A 9,275-nucleotide genomic window follows, 5' to 3' on the forward strand; every position below is an offset into this window, starting at 1 on the left:
AAGGTATGGTAGGTAAACATTAAGTGTAATATTAAGTTGAATCACTCTTTATCACCTGATATGAGGAATATGCAAAAGGTAGGTAAACATCAAGTGTAATATTAATGGTTATATGATTTTGGATAAAGACAACTGGGAAAGTTTTGAATTTATCTTTTGAGTATATAAACTCATCCACTATATGTCATACACTTACCTGCACTATTTATGCTCTCACATACAATACATATTTATACTACTGTCCATACTGTATATATCTGACCTATAGTGTATTCATATCTATACTACTGTCTATACTGTACATATCTTGTCCATAGTGTATACATCGTATTCATATCATACCTCCAGCTGTTTATTCTGTATATAATGTCTACTAGTAGCATTACTTGTACTTACACCTGCACTATATATTTTATACTTATGCTTATACCTGCAGTGCCTACTGTAACTGCTGCACATGCTCATACTGTATATATCTCATATACAGTCTCTATATCTCTCAGCTCATACTGTTTCTAAATACGTTTGGTCTCAGGTCGAAAATGCAGTGTCCAGTGGGCTTACTTGCATTGCCTGCACCTATGAGCAGCGGCTCTGGAATGTGGGGACCCAGAGGAACCTTGCCCCGAAGCAGTTGATGAACATCACCTTTTCCCACCACCGAGCCACTGATGTGCTGCTGACGCCCGAGATAAGGCCTATCCATGTACCTCTGCCTCCCACTCCTACATTTTACACCCAGGATGAGCTGAGAGAGGGTCTCAAGAGGGTGTCAAGCCTTCTGCACAAATGTCTGAATGCAGCACAGGGACAGGAGCCAGAACAGCCTGCATCCTCACCACATACCGACCATGATGGTACCAACATCTGCCAGAGGTGTATGTTGTTTTACGACACTTTTGTGGCCATTGCTCCCAACAAATGTATAGCGTAACCCTCGAGCAAAGTGCCTCTCACTTGTGGCATGACTCTCGTAAGGTAAGAATCACTGCAAGCACGGCAAAGAAGGTCCCCATCAGAGGCAACCCTCAAAACTACATCAGAGAGCACCTCTACCCCAGGTTCCATGGGAATGCGGCAACTCACCATGGTACAGAAAGCGAGGCATCGGCCTCCCAGTGGCTAGAGGGTTGCGGGTATGCAGTCAGCCGCAGAGGCACAGTCGTGTGTGCAAGTGAGCCCTGGCTGTCAGCAAGCCCTGATGGAGTTTTGAACTCGGAGGAACTGCTGGAGATCAAATGTCCTCTGCTTAAGGGTAATGAGTCTCTGGAGGACCTGATCAGAAGCCAGAGGTACGACGTGAAGATGGTGGAGGGGACGCCTCAGCTGCAGCCAAATGGTCCACGGGGCTTCTACATGCAAGTGCAGCTTGGCATGTTCTGCACAGGGCTGAGGGCCTGTAAGCTGCTCATCTGGGCTCCATCACAGCAAAACTTGCTGTGATGGACAGATCATATTTCACTATTGAATTCTTATTATATGTAATAAACCAAGATGGAATTAATTTGCAAACTTGTTGACATGACTTATTTCTTCAAATCACAAGAGTTTATTCCTCTAAAACACAAGGTTAATCTACAGCTCACATTGTATAGGTTTGTAAAAAAAAAAAAACTATTTCCAAACAGGTAATATCTTGTCACATTGTACAGGTTTGAAAAAAATAACTATTACACTATTTAGCAAAAACACACCAAAGTGTACGGACAGAAGTGGAGCTCAGTCTGTCCCCACAAGTGGAGCGCGCCTTAACGGCAAATTTACACTCTTATTAATCTTCTACATCAGAAATGATATCACCACGAAGGTTACACAGGGCTGCACAAATTCTCAAAATGTTGTCAATTTTAGGGGCAAGGTTAATTGGAACTGTTTGAGAAATTATTTTGAAGTTTTTCAGCCGGCATATGACCCGCTCAACATGGACCCGTACATTGGCGATGCGCCTAGTGTTGGTGGTGTCTTCTTCAGAGAGCTGCATGCCTCTCTTGGTGAACGCTGGAATGACACGTTTCACCTTCCTTTCATAAAGGAGATCTTTGATGGTGAAGCCTCTGTCGGCCATGACTTCATCACCTGGACGGAGGTATTCCAGGAACCCTGAATTTGCAGTTATGAATTTATCACTACACCTTCCTCCATATGCTGGTGAGATGAACATGATCAGTCCACATGGTGCAATTGAGACAAGGTATTTAATGGTATTCTGGCCGTAGTAATGGCTGTAGGACTCACCTCTCGAGTCAAGGTGACGTGGCTTTTGAAGGGGTGTCTCTGAACAGTCGATCACACACGTGTTTGGGTAATGTTCTCTGAAACACTGAGGCATTGTTGCCTGGATTGTCTCTCTGGGAAGTCATGGTAGGTAACACCTCATTTTCTCCTCCATGAGGTCAAGCCAGCATGAAATCACCTTACTTACAACAGATTGAGAGATGCCAAACCTTTCAGCAAGGTCCCCCTGCATTAAATTCAGACGCAGCTTCATCAGGATCATCAGGAGCTGATCCCAGGGGTGTAGCTGGAAGCTGTTGTTGTACCCTTTGGTAAGGTCCTCGGCCACGAAATGGAATGCGTCCAATGACAACCCTGTGTAGAGCTGACAAAGGTGGTTGTTCCTCAGCAGAGTTATGTACAACGCAGCCGGCACAACGCACTGTGTTCCCATATCAGATGTAGGGGGCCTCAGGTGGAGTGGTGTTTTTGAAGTGTAGTTGTGGTCAGAGACAGATGGAACCTCCCATTGTGTTTCTGCATCACAGTGTGTAGGCATGTCGACGTGGTCATCCTCACATTTCTCCACTGCATCGCTGACGGCCATTGATGTATCTGTGGAAATAATATAAACCATAAATATATTTTCACATTAGGACTTCAACCAAGTGGTCCTGCTAGTCAAGTGAGTGTTTTTTTAAGGTCCATCATCATAAGAATTAATATATTATAGGATGGCAACCACAATTATGCAAAACAGTGTGAGAGAGAGATGAACGAAAAAACGAGACAATATACACACACAATCTTGTAATCACCAAGACGAAGGTCAATATCAATATCAATATCTGAGTGAGAGACACTCACTGATCGTTAAATGTATTCAGAGCACGGATTTCACTAGCGTTAGCTAACAAGCAATTGAACACATAGCTAACGTTAGCTAGCTTACCTGTATCTGACAACCTCCTCATCACCCGACGTGACTTCTTTAATGGAGCATCGTAGCCGAGCCATTTCTCGGGGTAATCTGTCGGCTTCCCGTCCACGAAATAATAAGAACACACATATGGGCGCTTCGGTGGGTACTTCAAGTTTAGCGCCTTCAGCCATAGTCTCAAGTGCTCCTCACCTTTAGGGGGTGGGTGCAGGTTGTAAAACGCCCCACAACACTCCGACCTCCTCACTTTATGGTCGTAACATTGTTGTTGTAATTGCTCTGTCCTCTTTATCCATTTATTATTGCACCCCCTAACTGAACATATTATATTTGACATCGTTTTCGTTTGTCGTCTATGGCTAGCTAGCTTAGGTCCCTCTCAGCTGGAAGTGGGATGACAAAAACGAACGCGATGACGTCACCCTTGTTGTCGTGGAAAATAAGGTGAATACCTACTTCTGAAACACCTTGCCTATCTATGGCAGATGCCCACATGCCCATATATGGCTCACGGCTCCATAGCCATTTTGTGGTTATTTTCTGTTATTTTTTGAAGTCTGAAGCATGGTCTGAAGACAGGTCTCCGGCAACTGCAGTTGTTTTGGAGAAAGCTGTATTGTACTTCTTCCAGGCATCTCCAAGACTGTTTTATGGACTAAGAAACTTTACCCGATTTTCTACTGGCATGGGGGTGAGTAGATAATGACTTAATTTTCATTTTTGGGTGAACTATTCCTTTAAGGCCCTGTCCACACTTATACGGATATTTTTGAAAACGTATTTTCTCTGCGTTTTGGCCTCCTGTCCACACGAAAACGTCACTGAAAACGGAGCTTTTGGAAAATGCCTTCCAGGATGGAGATTTTTCAAAACTCCGTTTTCATGCATTTGTGTGGACTACTGAAACTGAGCTTTTGGAAAACGCTGACGTCATGACCTCAACTTGTGCATGGCAATTGTTGTTTTATTTGTATTGAGTATGAGTCAGGAGCGTACGAGTGATGGCGGACCACAAGTTTGTTTATGTGTAAGCAGTACTGTTAGATTTGATTATGTGTTTACAAGTCAACCTTGCTGTACTTTTCTTACTTTCTCTTCTGCTTGAAATCCGTGATCCGCCTCCCTTTAGCAGCCTGCGTGCTTCAGCCTGTTGGGCCTGCTGAGACCAACTGAACAGACGTCGGATCTTCAACTTCCAGCACCTCTCTGAGCAAGCGTGCTTCATCTCCCTCTAGACCTCCGCTTGTGTCGTATGTATGGTCATTGTCCGCTGGGCATCATATCATACATCACACAGTTATTCTACTTACATTCACACTTCACATACATATCACACACTTTACGGCTCCCTGTAGTTATATAGCCTAGTAACTATTCCGTTATTCAAAGATTCATCTGAGTCAGTTTTCCAGATAGTTATACTGTCGCCCTTTTATTGCTATCGTTGCTGATTCATGTCTTCCATTGCTGATTTTCCATGATTGTGTCTGCTGAAATATTGGTTTAGTTATCAGTATTGTATATTCACATGATCACCTATTCCTCTTGCCATTGATTCATCACAATTTATAGGTATACCTCTTGTATATACTGTACCATATTCACTTCTATTTACCTGATTATTGAGTGTGCTTTAGTTTAGTAATAAATATATTATTTTACATAAAGTCACCTCCTGTGCTCATTGTGTGGGTTTAAATTAAAACATGCCGAGAACTCGCTCCTTCAGATGAGACCTGTTGATGCTGTCTGTTGTCTGGTGCCCCGTTCTTAATTCTCATTGAAGCTAACTCTAAATTATATTGATATCAGACACCATCAATACCTATCACCAGAGGGGGGAAGTAACGAAGTAAAAATACTTCGTTACTAGGGGTGTCACGATCTCGATTCTAAATCGAAAATCGATCGAAATGAGCATTCGATTTCGACCCTTGAAATCACAAGCAGGTTCGCGATTCTCCAGTATTTTTTTTTCTCTCCACACCTGCCTACTTGCACGTGTCCGAAGAAAAGAAAAAAAAAAAAATTCAATGACGACACAGCGTAGCTGCTAGTTAACGAGCTCACCAGTAGCCTGCAGCTGCATTACTTTTTGAGACACCATGGCCACTGCCGGAGTTGGAGATGATGAAACAACAGAACTGGAAAATCCTCCTGCTTCCATGAAGTCGCTGGTGTGGCAACATTTTGCCTTCCCTGTGAGTTATGTAAACAACCAACGCGTCGTTGATAAAAAACTACAGTTTGTAGGTTATGCAACACGCGAATACCATACGCCACCTCAGGCAACACGACAAATATGGCAGGACATATTTGCAGGCATCATCAAGAAATAGATTTGACTGGGAAAAAAACATTGACAAAGGCAACTCTTCCATCCTCATTTAGAGCCAAACTTCCACAAAATTCAACTCGCACTAAAGAAATAGCTAGCGCAATAGGGGTGTTTGTAGCATCAGACATGCAACCCTATTCAGTGGTGGAAAACGCTGGATTTAAGCATTTAATCAGCGTTTTAGAACCACGCTACGAAGTACCAAGCAGGTCGCATTTGACCACACACGTGTTGCCCCCGATGTATGAGAATGTGAAGGCAAACGTTATTGAAGGCCTGAGCAATGCAGAATTAATTGCCTTGATGACAGATAGCTGGACCTCCAGAGCAACACAGAGCTACATGACCATCACAGCACACTACATTAATGATGATTGGGAAATTGAAAATCGAGTCCTTCAAACTTGCCCCATCTATGATGCTCACACAAGTGAAACTTTGGCAGAGGTGCTGAGGGAAGCAGTAGTGGAATGGAAACTGGACAGACCCAATGTCACCATCCCTGCGACAACAGATAATGCAAAGAACATTGTCAATGCCACAAAGGAGGCTGGCTTGTCACCACATATAGGGTGTTTTGCGCACACAGTGAACCTGGCATCCCAGAAGGGGTTGGGAGTGAACCAGATGTCCCGTCTTTTGGGCAAAGTCAGGAAGGTGGTCACTTTTTTCCACAGGAGTACGACTGCAGCAGCTGTCTTAAAGGCCAAACAAGACATGCTTCAGCTTCCCCCTCACAAGCTGGTTCAAGATGTCATCACAAGGTGGAACTCCAGCTATGACATGCTTATACGCTATTTAGAGCAACAAACTGCTGTTTATTCTGCGCTCACAGAAAAAAACATAAAAAAGTGTACCAAGGACCTCAACACCCTCTCCGATCAAGATGTGGCTGTTCTTGAAGAGGTGGTTCAGGTACTGAAGCCCCTGAAAACAGTCACAACTTTGCTGAGTTCTGAACAGCAACCGACTGTGTCTATGGTCCTTCCCCTCAAACACACGATCCTGACATCTATGAGGCACAGTGACACAGATTAACGGATTGTTAAGGATGTTAAATCTGCTATAGCAGATAACTTTGAGGAGAGGTATTCTGACCCAAGACTTCAACAGTTCCTGAATGAGAGCACTGCACTAGATCCCAGGTTCAAGTCTCTACCCCACCTGGATGACTTCTCTCGGAGTGAGATCCTTAAAACTCTGGCTGAGAAAATCTTGCAAGAGCATCCCACACAGGTATGTGGTCAATTAATGTAATCAAATTTCAGAAGTAATAATAATGTGAATTATTGTAAAATCTCATAATTAAAAAAGTAATGTTAATTATTAAAAGTAGTTATTAATTTTAATTTAAGAACATTTTAATATTTCATGAATAATGATATAGCACACCATCACAATAACTTTTCTGTTTGTTGATTCACCTAAATGTCACATGTGCACTTCCATTACATTAAAACAGCTGTTTTGTGTGACCTTGTCTTTTTTAGACCCAGGCCTCTGGAGAAGGGACCAGCCAGAGCCCTGCAGAAGATTTAGAGACTGCAGCAACCAGTGGAGCCCCCCCCCCCCCCCCCCCATAAACAATGTTTAGTACTGGTACAAACATGTTCAACTGTTTATTATTCAGATATTAGTTTGTTATAGCTAAACTGTTCAAAGAATGTGAAAAATATGGCGGTTCTTAAATCACATCATTCTATCAAAGTCAATTTGGATATTACAATCAGGCTGTTTGATCATTATGCTTTTGTTAACTATGCCAGTATCCTCTACATAATTATTTGCTGTCAAGAGCTTGAATGGCACCTGCTGTTGTTTGATGTGAAGAGTGCACACTGCAGTTAAAAGAAGAGCCACTATGGCAGAAGGGTACTTTACAACAACAGCTTGAGTTTCCTCACCTGCAAAAAGCCACCAGGATTAGAATTGTCTTCTTTTTTTTGGCAGTGTGAGACTGTGAGTTATTGTTATTACTGCATAAGTTATTATTACATTTTAAATAAATTATTTAAATTTGACCATATGACCTTAATGCAGATGGGTCAAGACATTCCCTATCCATGGCCTTACTTAAAAGGAACTGTTTGAAATAGTCGGTTGTTCCAAAAACAACTCTTGGCGAATGTGGTGCCTCTTGTGCCAACCGAAAAAACACGAGCTTTTGGCATTCAAGAATTCTCCCTTGAATCTAAAGAAACACATAGCGGTAAGTGACCTAATATTATTTATAGATTGCTACATTGTTATTTACCTTGCCAATTTGTATCGTGACAGCTAGCTATTGGCATGCTAGCTAGCACGCTAATGAAATTAACTGTGGATTTTCTGACATTGTTGGTCAAGGAGTGTAGCCTGCTTTAGCTAATGTTACGTTAGCCCACGTGCCTTGGTTGTGTCAGGCGAAACTAAAGTCGCATTGATTCATTGGAGGAACATGATTTATTTAGCCTAATCCATTGTCATTGATTGTATTGTTTTTTTTAATTCAAGTATTGGGTGTTATAGGAGGTAATATCTCTAGAAAAAATCTTTATAGAAATTCTTCTGTCTTGCATTACACAGGCCTTGACTACATCAAAAGCCATTTGAAGGAGCAGCCGTTATTGCAGGTGACAACAACAGGAAGACTTCTTCTCCACCATGAAGCAGGCCAAAGTTCAAGAGAGCACCAGGCAGCTAGAGTCATATTTGGCCTGGCCCAGGTGACACTGTGGATGTCCTGAAATCTTTCCTAGCTGTGTGCAAGTTGTCTGTGAAGCTTAACACACCGCTGCCTGCCTCAGCAGCATGTGAGAGACTTTTTAGCACTGCAGGAGAGATTTTTAGACCCAAAGAGCACGCCTTGATTCAAAGAACTTTGAGAACCAGCTTCTGCTGAAACTAAATAAAAGGATTCTGTGGGTCACGTTAGAAAGGGGAGTTTGGAGTGGAGTTAAAATATTTTTTAAAGGTCCCATAACATACACTTTCCAGTGTTATTTTTCATGTCTTGGACTCTAATAAACAACGTTTGTGTGGTTTAATGTACCAAAAACACTCTCAATCCGTTTTTTACACATTCATGCCCCAGCATCTTTCAGAGCCTTGCCAAGAACAGGCTGTTTTGGCTGCTTTGTCTTTAAGGCTCGTTAATATTAACGACCCTCTGCTCTGATTGGCTAACCATTTCTTGATTCCAGCATGGAAATCCATGCCCTCACCAGCTACAGGCGATTAGCTATAGGCTAGCGAAAACTCTAATCTAATCTACTAATCTGGTCCAACTTTACATGTTTGAGCCAGAGTCTGATCCTGAAGACAGCGAGAGAAAAGACAACGAACAACCGCAAAAAGCAAGACGATTACATCAGAACGTTTCTGAATGGTAAATACATTTAAAAAATATTTTTTATCCTTTGTTGGTGTATTATTTCTTACAAAAGAAGAGTGCACTAGCGTTGCTTGCAAGTACAATAACTTATGCTACACATTCTGAAAGTGTGTTTTTCGTAGGTGTTCCGTGTAGTTTCGGTTATTTCTATGTTATTGTCAGAAACAGATTCCTGTATAGAAAAACATAAAGACAAGGAATTTCTTGTTTTCCTGGTCAGAAATGGCAAATAGAAATTTTATAAAGGACTTGATTTTCCTTTTCTCCTCTGTAAACAGAAAATAAAATAAACAGGTTTCTTGACACCCGGTTATGACCAAGAAATACACCGGCCTTCTTTAGCGTAGGCTACACTTCGACTGCTGGAACGAGTACATTTGTTTTATAATAGAGAAAAACCCTGAAAGAGA

At 42.1% G+C, this 9,275-nt stretch overlaps 1 pseudogene; it reads right to left on the reverse strand.

The window, feature by feature from the left end:
- Positions 1 to 1,771: 1,771 nt before the first annotated feature.
- LOC139912388 (uncharacterized) lies at positions 1,772 to 3,491 on the reverse strand (annotated as a pseudogene).
- Positions 3,492 to 9,275: the final 5,784 nt, after the last annotated feature.

Source organism: Centroberyx gerrardi, chromosome 22 (assembly GCF_048128805.1).
Source record: "Centroberyx gerrardi isolate f3 chromosome 22, fCenGer3.hap1.cur.20231027, whole genome shotgun sequence".
NCBI lineage: Eukaryota > Metazoa > Chordata > Actinopteri > Beryciformes > Berycidae > Centroberyx > Centroberyx gerrardi.